The 21,966-nt window shown below is 45.3% G+C and overlaps 1 pseudogene; it reads right to left on the bottom strand.

Annotated features, from left to right (window-relative positions):
- Nucleotides 1-6,466: 6,466 nt before the first annotated feature.
- LOC147747738 (ribonuclease MRP subunit p24-like) lies at nt 6,467-17,238 on the bottom strand (annotated as a pseudogene).
- Between the last annotated feature and the right edge of the window lie 4,728 nt (nt 17,239-21,966).

Genomic DNA, 21,966 nt, shown 5'->3' with positions numbered 1-21,966 from the left:
CCCCATCAGTCTATTCTGCTATCTCCCGCCTCCATGTTCTATCCGACAAATTGGATATGGAAACCAGCACATGGTCCCTGACCGGCTGGTTCTGGGACCTCCTGTCCACCTGGGGGTGGAAGGCACTAACAGTCCTGGGCCTCGTTTTGGCCACTATCCTCACCTGTTGCCTCTGTGTCCAGTGTGGCCCCGCCCTTTGTGGACTGTGTGCCACTTCCTGTACTCCTCGTCCACGAAACAGAGGAAAGAAAAATGAAATGATCATGTTACAGGAACAAGTTTACGATCTGATGAATATAGAAATTGATTAAGAATTTCTGTAATAGGGTTTCTATGGGACAAGGAGGGAATGTGGAATTTAACTAAAAAGCTCCCTTTTTCCCTGGTGTCCCATCATGCACCCTATCCACCCTGACATCGACCAGGCAAGCCGATCCTCCTACTTCAAGCACAAACCCCGTTGTACCCCCTTTTGCCTGCTCTCTTTCTCGTAAAGCTGACACATGCAAAGAATAATGCCCAGCTACCATGTAACCTACGGGTTTCCGTCCCGTTCGATATTTTCCCTTAGACAAGAACGGAGTCAGTCGGATGGTTGACTCGGAAAACCCCCCCTCCCTAACTCTGTCACCGAACGAGCAGCTCTCGCTCGCCAATGATTTCCTAGTTTGCGAGGACGGCCACGGGCTGGGTTAACAACCAAGGGAAAACCTAATCAAACACAAGAGACAGCCACGAAGAAGAATAGTTTACTACAGCCCATTCTTCCTTTTCCCCGCTGCACACACATACCATTGTGAAACATCACCACTTTTGTGTACGAAGTAAAGAACGCACAATGCCTCGTCCTCTTTACCTTTCCGACAGAAATGACCCTGTAACAATGCCTCGATTCTCTGTCCTCAGATACTAGCAACTCTGTAACTTGTCACCACAATCACCCCGATGCAATATGTTTGTCTATGTGTAAATGCTATTCAGGTTATTCTTTAAACGAGAACAAGTATGCTATGTCTTCTGTATGCTTACATCAGGAATGATTGAATCAAGTCTAAGGGAACTCCTTCTTTCTGATTGTACTCGTACTGTATATAAGTGCTGTTATGTTTCAAGCAAAGTAGACTACTCCTGAACCCGCTTGGTGAAGGAGCTCTCCCTTAACTCGAGTTCTGGAATAAAACCCTTTCAACTCGAAGACCACCTACTCTGCTCCTCATTTTATGCATTACCATTTTCTTGGGTAATTATAGAAATTCCGAACGGCGTAAATAACTAGCTTTTTTATTTACCACAGGGAGACTGAACCCACGAATTTCTAAATGAACAAAAGAAATGTGCAAGCGACTATTGGGTCAAATTCAACAATTTTCGTTGATGGTGGCTTCAGACTACCTAGACAATATTGCACACATACTACATTTCTAACCTACACTAACACCTATTCAACCTTACTTGCCTGTTTCGCAATTAAATTGTATTAATTAAATTGGCATTTAAAAAGAAATGTTTACATTTAAAAAATAATTTGGGTTTCCTACCTTCTGTTGTCTTCTCTCTTTGACTCTTGGACTTTTGTAGAATTCTCGAAGAGTCTTCAGCCAAAAATCCACGAGTACGCAATACTATCATAGAAAAACGCAACGCATCAAAAAGTTAAAAATAAAAAATATAGCTTTTTTAAATGTTTCGTTTAAAAGAAATCGCTAAATTTCTTTTAAAATATTTTTTTTAAACCAAAAGTTTAAAAAAAGCAATTAACCCGACGTGGGTCTACAACCACGACCTGCATTGGGAGGAAAATGGTGGTTAAAACCTACAAAACATACTTCAAAACACAAACAAATATTTAAGTACCTCCTTCCTCTCGCCTTACAATAAACTATGACACCCACAATCTATATTTACTAATTAAAATAAGACTTACCTGAGAGCGGCTCTTCCTTGCTTCCGATCTTGACCGGGATGATCCACTGACTCTAGAAACAGACATACAACCGGGAACGCCATCTGTAAGTAAAAATGAAAAAAGGACAATGTCTCGCGTTCATTTCAATTGAAAAGCATCGGAAATCCTAAAAAGAATTAGAAAAAAATATAATATAAATTTTTGAGAAAATTATTATTTTTGTAATTTAATATATAATATAACCTATTTGTACACAGCTTATTGCAAATTTTTATAAACAGTTAAATATTTTTATTAAAGAAATAAAGTTTTAAATATTTCATTTCATGTGTCTTATTATATAAGTACTTTAATAAAATTAAAAACTGGTTTAACATTTTTAAAAATGTATCTGTCTTTTTTTACAAAATGTTACTGTACATATATGCATGTTTACATATTATTTATTGTTCTACTCTGTTATTTTATAGGTAATAAAATGTAAAACATTTATTTTGATTATTCGACAAGCCCCTATTCCAAACCCATTTCTACTCTAACATCTCTTTTTATCTGGTAAAACGTTAACCCTTATATTAAATTTTTTAAACAATTTCTAAAAATGTTATTTTAATAATCTTTAATAACAAATTAAAATGAATACCTGTGAATTACTACTGTTCCACTCCCTAAACCCCTAATTACCTAACATCCCATCTCAGATAATGAGTATCACACCTGCATAATTTTCATTTCAAACTATTTTCAATCCATTAAATAAATAAATTCAAAAATAATTAATTACCAGGTAATAATATTAACCTCTTCACTGCGGCGGCTATTCCGCCACAGTGCTAAGGGGGTGGGGCGGCCGCGCGGCGGCCGCATGCTGGTGACGGAACCGCTCCGTCACCAGCGTCGGTGGCGCTGTGCTTATGACGGAGCGGTTCCGTCATGGCCCGCCCCGCTCAATGGAACGCTCAGCGAAGGCGCAGAATTCGCGCCACGCAGGCGCTCCGTGCGGGCCATGACGGAACCGCTCCGTCATCAGCACAGCGCCACCGCAGCTGATGATGGAGCGGTTCCGTCATCAGCAGGCAACGGGTTAAGATATAGATAATAATACACTCCCCCTTCCAACACCACTATTCATCTTGCATCCCTTCCCAGAAGAAGAATAGCATAACCTTTTAAATAATAATTTTACTCTAGAATTTAATAAAAATGTTCATTAAAATCTATATTAATTAATATACAAGTATTAAAATGACTACCAAGGTATTAATACACTTCCCCACCCGAAACCCCTGTTTCCCTTGCATCCCATCCCAGAGTATGGGTGTCATATCCTCATAAATAATAATCATAGTTTTTTTTAGTTTTCTTACAATTAAAAATGTAATCATGAAAAAAGAATTCCCTAATGTTAAAACTAATACCTGGGTATTAATGCACTTCCCTACCCAAAACCCATGTTTCCCTTGCATCCCGTCCCAGAGGATGGTTTTTCAACTTATAATTATCAATCATAATTAAAAAAAATACTAATTATTAAAATATAACTCTGAAAAATTAAAAGAAAATTATAAAAACAAATACCTGGGTATTAACCCCTTCGATGCTGATGACGAGCTCAGCTCGTCATCACCCACGGGTGTCGTGTGCTGATGACGAGCTGAGCTCGTCATGGTGCCACTAAAATGGCAATTTCCAGCACAGGGGGGGGGAAAACGCCTAGCAGCCAAGTGGTTAATATACTCACACCAACCAAAACTCCTAATTCCCTTCCATCCCATCAGAATAGATGGGTTTACATCCTTATAATTAAGAATCTTAATTATTGTTAAAATCATGACAAAAATATTACAATCAACATTAATACACAAGTATTAAAATCAATACCTGTGTATCAATATACTTCTCCACCCAAATCCCCTATTTCCCTTGCATCTGGTCCCAGAGGCTGGATGTCAAAGGGGTATATTATTGATCTATGGGACTAGCAAGGGACCCCCCCATACTTGGTGTGACACAGCTATTGTGTTGGAAACCTGCAGCTGGGCCACCGTGTTATGTCTAAACCGTTAGGAGCTGTTGCTGACTGACCTGAAAACAGTACAACATAGTGTTATGTATTCTAAATGTCCTTGTACGAAATGTGCAGACGAGATCCCAAGAAGAGTCATTGAATAACAAAACATCATGCAGAGCATATTTCTAAAATAATGTCACAAAAACAAATGTGTTATGTGTGTCTGTGCAAGCAGAAGCAGCCTAAAACATCTAATATGCTAAACTAAGGGAGAGCCAAGGTGGGCCCAGAAGGGACATAACTACAGAGGCACAGTCCCCATCGGGGACGTATCTGCGGGTGGTAGACCAACTGGAGGCCTTGTGGAATCTGTGAACCCCAAATGCGCACCATAGGGAATCAGTAGGGTTCCAAAAATGCACAGCGTAGCTTCTCTAAAAGCCTGGGTCTCCTTCAGAATCACCAATGGACCTGGAAATTCAGGCTGCATCAGAACCAGATCAGGGACCGGGTATGAGATGGGGGCCCAGGACCAAGACCGTGAAGTACCCTGATGTCTTCTGATGTGTCCTGACCAGAGTGGTGGGAAGAGGGGGTGTCATGCTTTGACTTGTGTTTCTTTTTCTATTTGGACTTAACAGACAATTTTGAGAGGGGTGACAATCTCTCTCTGCTTCGGCCTGGGACTGAGAGCACATCCACTTCCTCGACTTTGAATGGATCTGGGCCTTATGCACTTTATGAAGCTGCGCGATGGAGAGTTAGACCTCACGGTTGCAGATGGCCTTTGTATTAGTCCAAGAGCAGGCGTGGCACGGATTCTAGTTACACATGGTGATCAGACTCCAGAGACACAAGTAGTAAGTGTCTGTCACCAACATCAGTTCATGACAATCCTTGCAGGATTTAAACCCTGTAGACATAGGGGAGACATGTCCAATGCACACTGGAAAAACTTTGTATAAAAGTTTTTGTCAGGTGACAGAAGGGAAGGATCAAGTTCTGGATCCACGTGAAAAGAAAGAAACTGATGTCGTCGCGCGGAGCTGGCTGTTATAATGTGGGCCCGAAACTACTTCTGGGGCGGGATGGATTAGACACAGGACCACACAACGCCATCTATCCACGTCTGAGGGAATTGATTAGAAAAATCCCCAGGTCGAGTTTGGCACAAGTAGGCATTCACAAGGTGAGGAATCTGCGGTTAGAAGTATCCATCAGAAAATATGTCCGTACTATTGGGCATGCCCACCCTACCTAGAGTGTGGAGCCTTCTTTCTGCATCCCCGTCAGCATGTATCTGACGATTATGGGGAACATTTTGTGGAGTTTGTCGGAACAGAGGAACCACTGCATCATGATTTTCAATGCTGATTCTTTGTGTAGAACTGATAGGCTATCTTTGTAAATATTCCCATCACTCTTTGGACACTTGTGCATTCAAATACCTTCTCAAATTAGTAATGTACTTCCAAGATTCATCTTTCTGAGGGAAGTTTAGCAGTCTGTAGAAGGCAGAAACCCGTTGGTGTAGTGCCTTTAAATGAGGGGAAAGGTTTTTCCCTTGTGTAAGAAGTTTTGTTGCTGTCTTTTACACACAGCAGAAGAACTAATTGACTGACTTGTTGATAGCAAACCTGAGTGACTGCCCTTTCACAGGTGCTTTTACACTATGCAAAGGATTTGATTTCTCTGTTTACAACTTTGGGTGGGGGTTGAAACCGTTCATGCCAGCAGGCACAGGTAATCTTACATTATATACCCCCTGATGCAGTGGCACCCAAGATGCTTTGATTTGCCTTCTCAGATCTACAGCCAGGTTTAGGAGACATAATCATCCCATATTTCCTCCCTGGCTTTAAACATATCAAGTCAGACTCATGGATTTTACAAATTGTTCAAGGGAGCAATGCCCTGCCATTCATTTTGCCCCCAGACCGGCCTCCCTCCAGCAGGACAGACTCTGCAGGCCATAAATCAAATGTAATGCAGGAACTCAACCTCCTTCTGGTAAAGTGTACGATTGAACGATTGCTGAACTAGGAAATGTGAGGGATGCTACTCTTGCTGCTTCCTTGTGCCTGGAGGCCAGAGGTCTCTGAGCTCACTTCCTCCAGGTGGACCCCTAATCTAGCAGCAACAAGTCTGTTAGGTTGTATGACATTACAACGCAACGTTTTACAACGCCGACCTTTATAATATGTATTTTACTATTCATGCCTTTATCACTGAAGTACGTTAAGACGCATCTCTTTCCAAAGTGTATTTTTGTTTTATAATAGAATTTTTTTTTAAGTCTTTCTTAATACATTTACGCCTTATTGGTTTAATTTACGTGATAAATAATTTTTTACAACTTTTTTAGGCTCTTTAAAATTCTTAAAGCTATTTTATATTCATGTCTTTAAGAATATATCAGTTGTATTGCCTTCCCGAGTTACACCACTATGGGGTTTTACATTTCTGGTTTCTGGATATTGTTTAAAATCTCAGGATTTGGGGTATTTAAGAACCATCCAGTTTGTTTTTTTCGTAGAACTGTTTTTATTTCAAGGAGCAGAGAGAACATTCTGCAGATCTCCTTACTTGCTTTCCTCTTACTCATCCTGCTTAAGTAGCATCTTTAGCCTTGAGAAGTGAAATTTACATTTTCTTCAACTACTTTGCTGAAACAGATGGCGAAGAGTATCTGGATGAGTTTGATCTGGGATTTAAAGCATGGCTAGAGGAATCTGCCTTGCTTCCAGAAGTCGGAGTATTCTTTAGTTCTGGTGGTGTCATCATGCCAAGTTTAGCCTTGGAAGTGCAGTGCTTGAGTTTGATGCTAGGAAACTTCTGGTTTCACTGGAGTGTTTGCTCAATTTTTTGCAACATTTTTCTCACATGTTGCATGTGATAATGAACATGCCTAATGAGTGTTTGTATTTACTCAGACGTTTTACTTGCTTCAGATTAATCCCGCAACTCTTTGCTTCCCATTTAAGTACTTTCTGGATGTGTGTGGTGATTTCCGTCTTGAGTTTAATGCACCCTTTACAGGTACCAGAACAAAGCTATGGAAACAAAATGGGTAAATCTTTTCATATGTGGCTTTACCTTTCCGTTTTTGGAAGCAGCTGCGTGTACATAGTAAGTGGCATGCCTCCCTGTGGCAGCTCTCAATTGCTACATCTTTGTAGAAACTATCATTCTTTTTAATGTTGATCTTCTGGTATAATGCATTGTCCACAACCAAGATGACGTTCACAATTACGGAGAAAGAATCAGAGGTTTACATGCTATGTTGTTTTGTAGATTTTACTCTAAACCCAGAGCATCTACCATTAAAGCCCTCTGGAATAAACTCTCCTTAAGACACTGCACATAAGCACTTTACTCTCTTCAACGTTTAGCTTCCAATGAAATCATAATGACTCTTTATATCTATCCAAGATTGGTAACAAAGATTAGGAGGTCCCAGGGGAGGGGTAGGTATTCTATCCTCGAGCCCTGAGCGATGACCAACACCTCACAACGTTCTATGCAGCTTTTTGCATCCTCCCAGTAATTTGCATTTTAAATATATTTTAATGCCTGCGGGAAGAGCTCTTGTATTGGGGGTCTTATTCTGGCTTTGCACTTTATAATTTTATTTTTCTAGAGACTTGTGCTCAATGCGAGTTAACTGTTTCTATTGATTTTTAATATTGTCATCTGCACTTTAGTCAAAGTCCCTTCGTGGCCCTTCTGCCATTTTAAATACCACAGGGTTGAGGGCCTTTGTATCGTTCCCTCAAATGAGGTGTGAGACCAAGGTTCTGGTCGTCAGAGTTCTGAAACCAAAATCATGCCAGCTACTGCCGGTCGCAATTTTCATGGAGGCCCACCTGCGGTGTGTCGGTCTATTGGCATTCCCCCCCCCCCCCAGGTTATCTTAGTTCTCGGAGGAGATTAGGTAGGTAGGAGCCCATAGCGGAATCTATGGTGAGATTTTTTGTTCTCCTTCCTTCCCTTTTGATTTAAACTTCTTTATGTAATGTTGCCCCTGGGAGACTTTACATTGGGGGATGTCTAGGCATGATAGTGCTTTTTAGGTCTCGGCCTGGCGAAAGCAGCACATGCGCTGCTCTGCCATTAGAGTCCTTTTAGAATCAATACGATTCCAGCGTGCACGCAGGGACACAAATGAGACAGAAGATGTGCACGTGGGTATTTGCCCCTTTACTGGCGGCGTGATACTCAGTGGACTTTTTTTGCAGCGCCAGTAAAGCCAGTCCCCGTGTGCACATCTTCTGTCCACCTTGTAAAGAGATGTGCACGGGCGCGCGCAAGCCAGCGTGCTGTATGGAGAACTTCTTTCACTGGCCCTCTAAGTCAGGTCTAGGGATGTGGTTAATTCCCCAGCACGTGATGCCGCAATGAGGTCACCGTCCACGGGAGCCCGCAGGCTCCATATGCTTCATGCCTGCGCTGGTATCTGCACCGGTTGAATGTGTCTCTCAGGGTCATTGCAGGACGTGAGAGACGGGAGTGCAGCCCCGTCCTTAGCTGAGCTTCGTTAGTCTGGAGTGAGCCATTGCAGGTAACCCCAACCTGCGGGTAGGGGGAAAAGGGACACACAGGGAAGCAAGGAGAGACCCCAGCTTCACCTTTAGAGACGCAGCCCCTGGTAGTGACGACGCCCGATGTTATATTGCGAGGGTATAATATCTCGCTGGGTTAATACATCCCATGCCCCCTCCCCGCACTCTATGGTGACAGGTTATAACCCTGCCTTTCACACCCGGATGACTATAAAATGAGTACCATTGCACCATGTAGCATTAAACATCTGCTATAAAGTGCCGGGAGACATACTGCTGTAAAGAAACGTTTCATAAATGCTCTTCATACCGTACTTTAACGAATACAACGTTCCATTACCACCCAATGCTAAGTATTCAAGGACACCACAATGGAAAAGCTGTCATCAAGCTTTAACAGGCACCAAACTGCCCCATGAGGCTTGGTAACACCAATAAAGAGTACCTTGCGCCATGATGCTCGCCCCCTAATTTAGATGTGAGAATCCTATTAACTTACTTCCTTGTTTGCTCGCCAACTCAGGAGGGATGTCACTAATTTGCATGTTTCTTCACACGTTCTAACAGGACCTTTCTTTTCCTCTCCTCTTTATTCCTCTATCTCTCCTTATTTTCCTCTGCCTCCTGCTCTCTCTCTCTCCCCCACCCCTATCGCTGTCAGTGTCCTTCCTCCTGTGTATGCATGTGCTCAATGCCTAAACACTTAAAAGGTCCCAAGGGCAAGACCTATTGGCTATGCCAATGCTTGTTAAGACTTGCGTTTATTTTGTTCAAGACACTTATGGATAATATTCGCATTTTAATGTTTGTTTCTCTCACTGTACTTTTATGGTCTATTTATTTGGATCAAAAAAATTAAAAATAACTAATCCTATGAACAGATTTAGTTGCAGTATCAAACCAAAACATGTGACATACTTGAATAACTATTTATTTTAAATTCTTGTTTAAGCAATAATTTTGTATAAAATACGTTGTTTACTATGTTGTGACAAGTAGATGGCTTTACAGCTATTCACACGTCTTTGCACGCAGCAGAGATTTCTAAAATACTGACATGTATTTGTGAAGTTAAATAAATACCAAAATACGGTCTAAAATATAATATTGTACTGATTAAGTTAGTCTTTTTAAAATACGTTTATTCTTTTCCTGTCACAAGTTTGCATAGGGAGTCATTTAAACTGAATACAGAACTATATTGTGGTATGGACTACAAGACACAAAAAAGACCATCAAAGTAACTTTTGCGGTATTTTCTACACGTTAAAAACAAAGGGGTCCATTAGGATGGCGGGCAGTGGCACCACAACGGAGCTGGCGGGGCAGAAAAACGCCTTTTTCCGTCCGCGAGCAGCAGTACTCACGTCCGCCATATTAATATAGCAAAACATAGGTAATTTCCTGTCCGCCGCAGAGCGCCGTGCACCGCCATCAAAGTGTGCCCGCCACCGCGGAATGATGTCCGCCCCCGCGGAATGACGTCCGCCCGCTCCACAAATTAGGATGGCCCAAACAGGCAGATGCACCGCAGAGGAGACACCACCCAACCAGAGACGGCGGAAACTCGACAGCGGAGTGCGATAGCAGAGACTAGGTCCACACTACTCGGTCACGACCGCCATGGACCCAGCTCTACATGTGTTTCTGGTGCTGTACCTGCTACACCACTATCATCTTATGGGCCGCATCGGACGCCGGCGCAGGTACGCAAATACACAAATACAACACACAACACACGGGCTGACACAGGGTCCAAAACCATAACAGACAGCCTGCTGGGGGCAACAACACATCCACAAGGGCTCCCACACATGACCCACCTGCCACCATGTCACCCCACTACATCCAGGAAACACATCGACCGCGATCCTGAACCAAAGTTCCGGTCACGTCACCGCAGCGATCAACACATGCGCACAATGCAGAAGGCAGGGCCAGTCCAAGGCATGGGTAGGGCACAAAGACCACAGGGACACACCTCCCCCAACCACACATTAACACACCCCATCAAGTCACAGGTCAGGTGCCCATCCTGTGCACCTCCATGCACAGCAACAATCAACAAGCACAGCAACAGGCAAGCACAATACACGCCCTGCACCACACAACAAACAACCAGGGAGACAGCCACTGCAGGAGTGGCTGACAAGGAACACACAACACCGGTGGCTCACACACTGAAGGCTGCCAATACTTGCCAGGACATACACACACAAACAAACACACACCCTGGGTGTAGCCATAAACAGAACACACACACAGGGATGCCTGAACAGATGCCTGCCCAAAAACCACACACAAACACTACAGGAACACACACAGAACCACATCAGAAACAGACATACCCTGTCAGCCAAACTGTGGCAAGGCAATGGGAGCACAGACACAGCAGGAGTGCACAACCTCAACACACAGGAACAAAACACACACAACATACCACAAATCACACAAGAAGTGCACCAGCACAGAACTACACTGCCACATGAAACCAACCACAGATGCACATGAAATCAAAAATGAACAAACACCACAGGACATCAGGGGATGCACATCAGGCAATGCCAAGGCCACATACACACAGCACTGTATGCACATCAAGCAGTGTGTGCACAACAAGCAGAACAGTCACACTCAGACATGACTGACACAACCCAACACACACAACACTAATCGGCACAGCAAAAATACAACAGCACACCCAGGAAGTGAAGCAATACCACAACCAACACACATACATCCAACACAACAACAACAGATGCACCACTCTGGGATACAAGAGCAGAACCATCTTGACCAGAGCACTGGGCAGCACACACAGCTGAAGTGCACATGAGCAATCATGACTCATTAATAGCACAAGAACAGCACACATAAACCATTGGTGCAATGTTCAGATTGGAACAACACTCTTGGCCCAAGAACTGCACCACAAAGCAACGTCTCACAAATGAAGTGATGAGGAGGCACACACACATGTAAACCAAGGGGACAGCTGACATCAAAGTGAACTGACTTGCTTGTCAGTAGTAGACATGGAAGGGGTGTACCATACACAAATCGAGGGAGTGCAGACCCACAATGGGTAGGCCTAAGTGGCACACATAGGGGATGGCATAACACCACACACCATGCAATCCAGGAGGAGAAAAGGCACCATGTGCATGCAATGCATGAGAAACACAACCACAATGGCAGTGTGGAGCAGCAGGGCCACTCAGTCTACACAAACACTCTCAAGACACATTGATGATCAAACAAACACAACACTGATGTGCAAGTCACACACATTGCACACACATAAGTGACCAAAACAACAAAGAGGAGGCAGACAGAACAGCACGGACACACCAACACACTGCACAGTGCACAACAGACAACTCACACATGTCCGTACAACCATATCCACAGGACACACCAATACAAACAACAGGCACATAACTCCTGGGTGACACATGTGTCTTTCACAATCCAGGGGCACACACACATCCACACCCACTACAAAATCACACCCTTCACACTGCACATCTCTTGACTACCCAAGAGCACACATCTAATGTAGGTCATGGGACCAGGACTAAGGGCCAACACAGGATGACCATACACATACACAGTTGGAACACATAAAGGAATAACACACATACATCATGACAGTGCCCAGCCTGCATGCACACCTGTGCACAGCATCACACCCTGTGCTGGCAGTGTACCCCAAACTGACATGTGAACAATGTACCCAACAACAGCAAACCACTAAAAAGAGAACTGCATGACAGGTAAAAGAGCCATCACAGATACCACTGCACAGGCAAACTACAAACAGGAAGGCCAGTGTCCAGGGCAGGTGGCACAGCAAGTACACGAGAGGCTGCACAGAGGAGAGTACAACACAGCATAGCAACAGGGCCAGTGTCCATGGCACAGGTGAGAGTACAACCCAGAAGAGCATCAGGGCCAGTGTCCATGGCACAGGTGAGAGTACAACACAGCAGAGCAACAGGGCCAGTGTCTATGGAACAGGTGAGAGTACAACACAGCAGAGCAACAGGGCCAGTGTCCAGGGAGAAGTGTAGAGTCAGGACATGAGAAGCTGCACAATGAGTGTGTTTGACTGTACCCTTCCATGGCCAGCAGCACACCCAGGTCATATTCAATGGGCAGGACTAGCACACCTGTATGAGAGACAGGTGTATGAGGGGGACTAACACTCACTCTTGGCTGTCAGGCGGACTTGGAGCTGGCTGTATGTGCGGGACAGCGGGACCACTTGACTGGGGAGAAAGAGGCCGAGGTGATGTAGGGCTATCAGTGGCTTTGCAAGCTTAAGGGCTAATTGGACCAGGTGGTTTAATGGCATGTGGAGGCGGAGTCATGCAGACCTGTGACACAGTGTGGGTGGGAGAGGTTGGAGGGGTGCCTTTCCACTTCTTGGGAATGCAAAATGGCTTTCCTGTACTGGGGTTAATGGGAACTGGTTGGGACACAACAGGCACAATACACCAACAGAGCCGCTTCAGGTGCAGACACTGGCACTCCCTCTGGTGATATGCTGGATCCTGCAGCACGCTTTGTCTGGCTACGCCTCTGGACCACCTTTCCCGTTTACCTGGTGTACACCCTACAGTGCCCTCCTTTGCCTGTTTGTCAGGGGTAGCCCCTACAGTGCCCTCCTTCTCCTACTTCACTTGGCTTGGAATTGAAGTTGATATGGCGGGGGAATGTGGCCCTAAGCCCTTCCTAGGTGTACCCTTGCCACACAACACCCCCTCAGTGGGCATAGACACTGCACACCTAGCTCTGTGTCAAGTTTTAGGGCCTGGAGAGTCCTTGGCTGGTGATGCCTCTGAGGCATTGGAGCCTGATGCCTGCTTCCTTGCTTTTTCTGCCTTGCTCTTCCCTGACGGGCTCTTGTCTTTGCATTCTGAACTGGCTCTGCTCTTCTGTGGGGATGGTGTCTGTGGGCAGGACTGCTTGGGTTGCTACTGCTGGGTGATTCTTGTTCTGTAGCGGGACTGGGAACCGGGGTCACTATCATCTGATGTGGCCACTGACTGGGGGGTGGACAAAGGCACTGGAGCAGGAATAGGAATATGTGCCTGTTGAAGGGCAGACGTTACTGTGGACGACAAAGCCTGGACTGAACGGTATAGCCCACCCACGTCAGAGTGTATGCCCTCCATGTAGGCAACCACCTGGCCTAATTTTTTGTCATGGGCACTGAAGGCATTGAGCAGGGCTGTCTGGCCCTCACAAAGCTGGCACAGGAGCTCTACAGACCCAGCACTGAGGGCAGCAGAGGGGACAGGTGCAGGCTCAGCGGTGCCAGGTGTGAATCTAACTCGTCCCCTCTTACTGACATGAACATGGGCAGCACCAGAGGAAGTGGATGGGAGGGTGGGCACTGGCCGCTGTGTGGTAGTAGATGTTGCAGAGTCAACATTCGCTGTGCATCCCCGCTGGCATCAGGTGATGTAGTACTCTGTGTCTCAGGCAGGGATTCCTCCTGCATACTCCGGTTCCCCTCAGATGCACTGGTGGGCTCTCTGTCACTGGCCTCCGGTGCAGCTGTAGTGCTACACTCACCACGACTGGTTTCCGGCTCCTGTTCCGACATGTCCACTGTTGATTCTGCATGAGAGAGAGATACAGGGTTGTGTTAGTCTCATCATCAGGACAAAGCAAACCAATCAGTGCAGTACAGGAGATGCCCAAATCTACATGGTGACCACCACACCCTGCAATCACATTACAACTACACACTACATAGGCCACAACAGTGCCTATAACTCTGAATATCTGCCATGTTGAGGCCACATAGCACAAAACCCTGCCCGTAGATGAAGTGTACCAGACATAACTTGCTCTGCACACACCTAGGGACATGATGTGGGGACACCACTTATTACCACTGACATACCTTGAGGGAACAGGAGGGGACAACACACACACCTATTAGGACATGACAGTCCACATTGGCAAGTAGGCCATACCAAAGACCATGTGGTACTCTGGGGCACATTCTTGTCTGATGTGTGTGCCTCACCGATCATGGTGCATGCAAAGTAGGCATACATGCAGTCACACTCAGATAGTGGACACTGCTGTTCACCCCATAATAGATTCCCTACACCATACCAATACTGAATGACCATGTAGATGCTAACACATCTGGCAATGGGAAAGCACAGCAGGGAGGATCACCCTTGTAAGGGCAGTTTGGGCAAATGCATGACACTGGCACCCATCCCAGCAGCCGCTCATATGACACAGCACAGCACCACCCCACGAACATCACATGTGCCACCGCTGCCACAGGCCCTGTACACATGCATCCGCTCCAAGGTGAGGTCACCCTCCCCAAATACTCACCCCTGCCTTGCTGCCGGTGCTCCTTCAGATGTGCATCCAGCTCAGGATGAGTCACTGCCAATATGCGGCCCATCAGTGGTGTCATGTTGCGCCGTGCCAAACGCCTAGTGCGTGATAGCAGCCCCAATGTCATCTCTGCCACGTTCTTAGCCAGCCGGCTGATGTCGTTCCACCTCTTGTGGCAGTGGGTGCGTCATCAGTTGGATACCCCCAGGACTCGCACCTTTGCTGCAATGGCCCTCCACGCGGCCTTACACCGGTGTACCTTGAGCTGCAGGCATGGGAGAAGAGAAGGGGAAATGATCAGTGAGACAGTTTCATGGACCAACCTCTATCAGTACAGTAGCAAGACACAGACTCATTACCAATTGTAATCTCCTTCTATCTCAAACTGGGGTACACCTCACAAGGGCACTCTGCATGGGCCAAACAGATGTAATTCCATGCATTTATGAGGGTGTACAGGGTCCCTGATAATCTCACACACATGCAGGATGACTGCACTGAACCCCCTCAGTGGCTTGGCACATCTCCAGCCCTATGCACATCTGGCCACTACATACATCACATATCTGTCTGTGTGTAGAATCACTGTGTGCATGACTGGGCAACATTCAATGAGCATGGCCTGTGAACATATGTGTATGTAATGTGTGTGGCATCGGGATACATGGACTCACCAACAAAATAGCCATCTACACAAGTGTGGTTGTGTGCAATTATCCAGGGCTGCGATGGTGCATATCTTTATTTCAGTGTGAATGAACAAGAGTAAGGACACAGTAAGTACAGTGATGTCATCTCGTCTTGGTGGGTGGGCACTGGGCATAGTCTCTGGGTTCACGCTGAGTCGGACAACAGGGGCACACAGAGACAATCACCCAAGCAATTACTGTCCTGGCACCTGCATGTCCAACATCCTGTGGCTCTGTATGGCTGACAATGTAACACACTCCACTAAGACATACAACTGCAGGCAGGGTAAACCGTGACTTTGGGACACACACACTCCCTCACCCTGGAGACAGCATGTTCGTCAGTGTATGACACACCCCCACACCCTCAGGCATATACTGCAGCAGTACAACTACATCTCTGACCCCCCTGCCATACTCCTCCCTTTATGATGACTTACCACAACATTGGGTGCCCCATACAGCCTTAGGTACTGTGCCAGCACCTCGTCCACAAGGACCTCCAGCTCCTCGCTTATAAATGGACTGGCACGGATCTTCTCTGTCCTTGCCATCCCTGTGGACATGGAACACCTGTGGTGGAAGTGGGTGGTGAGGGGTCCCAGGCAGCAGGCTCTGGAGGCAGGAGCAGGAGAAGGTCCCAGGGAGCACGCTCTGGAGGCAGCAGCAGGAGAGGGTCCAAGGCAGCACGCTCTGGAGGCAGCAGCAGGAGAGGGTCCAAGGCAGCACGCTCTGGAGGCAGCAGCAGGAGAGGGTCCAAGGCAGCACGCTCTGTGAGCAGTGTAAATGTGAGGCTCACTCCCACAGATTTATAGCCCCCTGGGATCGTTTTTTAGGTGCGAGGCTGCAACAATTGGTTGTCCAGGTCTGCCTTTTTCAAACCCATCCAATGACTGCCTCCGCAGTGGTGGAGCACGCCTTCCGCGATTTTCAAAACTGCATCCTGCCACCACAATCATCGCTCCCTCTTTCTGTAGGCAATGCCCCATGGTGGTGTCACACCGCCGTGGCGGTAGCTACTACGATTTGGGTGGTGTAGCATGGCCACCGCCATCTACCCATGTCTCCATGCCAATGACTATCACACTTGTGAAGGGGGTGGGGCTGGTGTCACACCGCCGAGGCAAGGCGGTAGCTACCACGATTTGGGTGGCGGAGCATGCCCATCGCCATATACCCATGACCCCATGCCAAAGACTACCACACTTGTGAAGAGGGTGGTGCTGGTGTCACACCGCCAGGGCCAGGCGGTAGCTACCGCGATTTGGGTGGCGGAGCATGCCCACCGCCATCTACCCATGTCTCCATGCCAATGACTACCGCACTTGTGAAGGGGTGGTGCTGGTGTCACACCGCCGGGGCAGGCGGTAGCTACCTCAATTTGGGTCACATGCAATGGCAATGTCCATCGTGAACACTTCTACAGTACACAGCAGAGACATGGTTAAGGGCACATCATCGTGCACACAATGCCATTATTCCATCAAATCCACAGGTGGATGCACGTGCCATTGTTGTCTATGTGTGACGTACATTGGTCTGTGCTCCCTGCCATGTCAATTATGCATTTGATGGTTCATGATGCGTGACAGTGTTGTAGTGGACTAAACAATGTGTAACAAATCAATTGTGTCATTGCTGACCTTGGCAAGGCTTGTCTCACTGTATGGTGTTGTTACTTACTTGTGCTTTCATATCTGATCATGCACACAAATGACAGTTCGCCGCCTACTGTGATCATTGTGTTGTGGATGAGTGCCAAGTGTACATGATGCATTGAGGTGTGACAGGTACAGCAGATGAATATGAGACAGTCATGTTAATTTTACACACATTGGCTGGATGGTTCGCAATGTGAAATGTGGGGTTCATTATGTGTGCATTCACATTGGCCTATGTGTTGTTTGCGGCACTTGGTAAATGGAGAGGTGTGCCCTCTGTGTGTCTTAAATGTACACCCATGTAACCTGGAGTGGCACGCATTTTACAGGGAAGTCTTTCTTTTTCCGTCACATCCTTGACGGGATGTGCTGTGGGCATCTTATAAAGGTTGTCAATGACATGTGTCCATGTTCTTCTCAACTAGGAGGAGGCCTAATCTCCTACGTCACTTGACACTGCTGGAGGACATGGAGGATGTTGCGATCTTTCGAAAATTCTGCCTCGACAGACCCACCCTGAAGACCCTTTGTGATCTGTTGGGGCCCCACCTGCAACCTCGTCGCCACTACCCAACTGCTTTCACACCAATGTACAAAGTGATGGCAGCCCTCCATTTTTTTGCAACTGGTTCCATCCAGGAGACTGTGGGCAGTGCTGCAGGGATGTCGCAACCCATGTTCAGCCTGGTGCTGAGGGATGTACTTGCAGCCATGAAGATCTATAAGGATAGATACATACATTTCCCCAGGGGAGCAGAATTGGCCGTTGTGAAGGGAGACTTCTATCCGCTTGGGAACATCCCCAATGTTGTTGGTGCCATCGATTGCACCCATGTTGGTCTGGTGCCACCACAGGCGAGTGAGCACATTTTTAGGAATTGAAAACATTATCACTTGATCAATGTGCAGGTGTTGTGCCTTGCGGACATGACCATGTTACATGTGTGTGCCAGATTTTCTGGCTCAGCCCATGACTCCTACATCCTGAGGAACAGCATTGTGCCCAGGCTGATGACTAATCTGCTTCCCGAACATGCTTGGATTGTGGGTGAGTATGCCTAGTGATATGGCGTGCTATGTGTGTGACCTGCTGCCCTCTGCCTCTGCAACATTGCAATGTGTGTTTGTCATTCACAGGTGACTGCATATCCCAGCCGTCCACACATTACAAAAAACTTAGAGGTGATCCTACCATGAGAATACGGAAAGAGATTCTATCACTAACGACGGTAGGCCTGGAGGGGCTGTGGTTAAGTGCTAAAGAATTCGACTATATGAATAAAAAGGATTTTACGATACCAGCGTTCTATACGCTTCCTAAAATTCATAAAGACAGCCAATGCCCTCCCGGTAGACCCATTGTGGCAGGATGCCAGTCCATACGCCAACCATTAGCGGAATATGTTGACTATTTTTTTAAACCTTTCGTTCCTTTGACTAGAGCATACACACAAGACAGCAGAGATGTGATCACAAAACTTGAAGGCCAACCATTTGATCCAACCAGTGACATCTTGGTGACCATGGATATTAATAGCCTGTATACTAACATCCCACAAGAGGATGCACTTTCTATAATCAGTGATATTTTGGAAACACGTACACGACCACATCAGGTCCCTACTGATTTTATAGTTCAATGTGCCAAAATTGCTCTAAATGAAAATTATTTCATTTTTGGTGTGGACTTTTATGGCCAACTCAAAGGCGTGGCAATGGGCGCAATTTTCGCGCCTAACTTAGCAAATCTCTATGTGGCAACCTTTGAGGATAGGGTAATATACAACAACAATCCCTATTCTGATAATCTACGCCATTACTTACGTTACATTGATGACGTTTGCTTAATTTGGAATGGCACAACAGAGACTGCATTAAAAGAGTTCCACGAGGGGTTGAATATACAGGATAGTAATTTACACAATTCACACTCGAGAGTGACATATCCCTGATTAATTTCCTTGACCTATCCATCTATAGTGATAATAGCATCTTAGCTATGAAGCGAGGAACACCCTCCTAAAATATGATAGCCACCATCCGCGTAGCCTACGCGATAATCTCCCATTTGGGCAGTTTCTGCGTCTTCGATGCAACTGCACCAAGAAAACTGATTATTTTCGCGAGGCCAAGGTGCTACAACTGAAACTTGTGATGAGGTCTTATCCTCGCAGACTGGTGAAACAGGCCATGAAACGTGCCTGGTATTATAATCGGGAGGCTTTGTTGACAAAAAAAGAAGAGTTTGGTACGTCTGAGACATGCACAAAGCCTCTTACCTGTGTCACTACGTTTGGTTCTGTATCCCATCAAATCAGGACTATCATAAAAAACAACTGGCATCTAATTAGTAAAGTCGAACCTCATCTTGAGCAACCTCGTTTTGCATTCAAAAGAGGTAGAAATCTAAGAGACTTTCTGGTGAGGGCTTATAATGAACCATCGCCCTCCACTATACAGTCACAGTGGAGGTTACCACCTGTGATTGGGCATTTCCCTTGTGGCTCTTGTGCAGCATGTGCAACTACTAAGACACTGAAAAGCTGTACTGTGAATGGCAAGGACATCAAACTGTATTACCACTCTAATTGTAACACTAAGAACGTTATTTATTGCATACAATGTCCCTGCATGTTGTCATACATTGGTAAAACTACACAGGCAGTTAAGAAATGGGTGTTACAACATCAGTCCAGAATAAGATGTAATGTTACAACTGCCCCAATGGTAGAACATTATCAGCAGAAATTATACATGCCTAACGAAATGCAGTGGTTTGTAATTGATGTCATTAAAGGTACCAAGCGTTGTCAGAATGTTGATTGCCTGCTTACCCTAAGGGAGAATAAGTGGATCTGGACTTGTGACACTGTGGATAGGGGCTTGAATTCTCTTATCGAATGGCAGACTGTGGCCACCTTGTGAGTTAATAAGTTCTGGTTTGTTTATCCTGTTATGTGACAAGAATTGTTTAACTACTTTTGTATAGAGGAGGGGTATGTAGTGTGGTAATACGGCCTCTTTAGATATTCTATTTACAGATATATGTGGACGGGGTTCCGTTCCAAGATGGCCGCTTTGACGTTAGTTTTGTGGTTTAAGGTTTCCTATTATAGGCTATGCCAGGTTTGACCTTAATACCCCTTTACCATGGTCCTCTATAGAATTACTGGCTTTCGTGACTTTCCGATTATAGGCTGTGCAAGGTGTGACCGTTATATCCCTTTACTATGGTCTGCTATAGTATTACTGGTTTTCATGACTTCAAACTATACTAAGATGGCGCCCCGCGACGTGTGATGTCATGACGCCTTCAGCGTATACACACAGAAGTGGCCTGATGCTTGGTTCGGACGCTGATGCGGATCGGATAGTAACGGCGGTGCTCCCCTCACGCCATTGAGTAAGTGTGGTTTTATGTCTGCACTATCGAACTAGAGAATTCAGGGAATATGTTTATTAGAGCTTGCATTAGACCTACGTTATCAGTACTGATGGAGGTTTTTGATTTGTAGGTGACGTGATTATTCCTGATAAACGCTCGAACTTTCACTTGGTGCACTAAACGATATTGGTGGAGATTTTTACATCATCTATAAGTAGGTGCTATGACACGTTTTGTTACTTTACAGCTCATAGTGAGGTAAGCTGGTTTTGGCTTGGCATTTATGTTGGTTTCTCTCTTCAGACAGTAGGTTATTGCAGTGCAAAACCTTATGACTTCCGGTTGGAGGTCCTGGGTAAGCTTTTTTGCTGCCCAGATTTTGTGATTTTAACGCAGTGTGCTCACGGTTGGTGGCACGTTTGTGCTGGTGTCCTTTGGTGCTGGTGGATATCCTAAGTGTCACATTTGAGGTGTGTGTCACAATTTCAGTTTCATTTTCCTTTGGAATAGGTAGACGATACTGTTTTGGCAAGGTTATTATATTATATTTATATATGTATTTGTTTTTAGATTAATATGTGCAGCGCATGGTCCTGAAGATGGTCCTATGGATTGTTATAACCAACTAAGGACCGAAACGTCGACGCTTGACAAAGTTTTGCTCATTTTTGTATCATCATTTGATTGCTAAATGACTGTATTATGATAAGTACCTTTTTGTACATGGTATTTATTTTTCCATGTGTATAGCAAAAGTTGCCATATACTACTGAGAATCATTTCTGTTAACATAGTAGTATTTTTGTTGCCATATTTTACACTTGTGCATGAAAAAAGAAGAAAAAAAGAATATTTTGAATAATAAAAAACAGTTTAAATCTGTTTTTCCTTGCTTTTGTTTAATAATTGACCACTTTGGTGGCAACATTGAAATTTATTGAATATTGATTGAATAATTCCTACAGGGACATTTGTGTAAATTGTTACTGATAATACCCAGTCCCTTTGGGAATATTGGGTGGCTCTGTTTTGTGTAAACAAATGTTGTTCTGTTGTGTCTCAAAATTATACAGGCCTACATACTTTAAATCTTTTGGATACATCATGGACATTTTGAACACTGTAAATATTGCACTAAAGACAAAGCTTCACCACCTGAAGTGTGTAAGGTATTTTATTTACAAAGTTAACATGTGAGTGGTGCGGGCATATTTACATGAAGGTGGTGATGGAGCAGGGAGTTGACAGTCATGGCAAATGAGATGTAAGAGTAGACACCACATCAATGTGGTGACCCAGTCCAACAGACAGGTACCATTGACAAGACAGTGTGGGGAAGGACAGTCCAAACAGTCAATGCAGTGGGGAAGAGGGTTG

Source organism: Lissotriton vulgaris, chromosome 1_1, assembly GCF_964263255.1.
Source record: "Lissotriton vulgaris chromosome 1_1, aLisVul1.2, whole genome shotgun sequence".
Classification (NCBI taxonomy): Eukaryota; Metazoa; Chordata; class Amphibia; order Caudata; family Salamandridae; genus Lissotriton; species Lissotriton vulgaris.
This window is presented reverse-complemented; position numbering and strand designations above follow the sequence as displayed.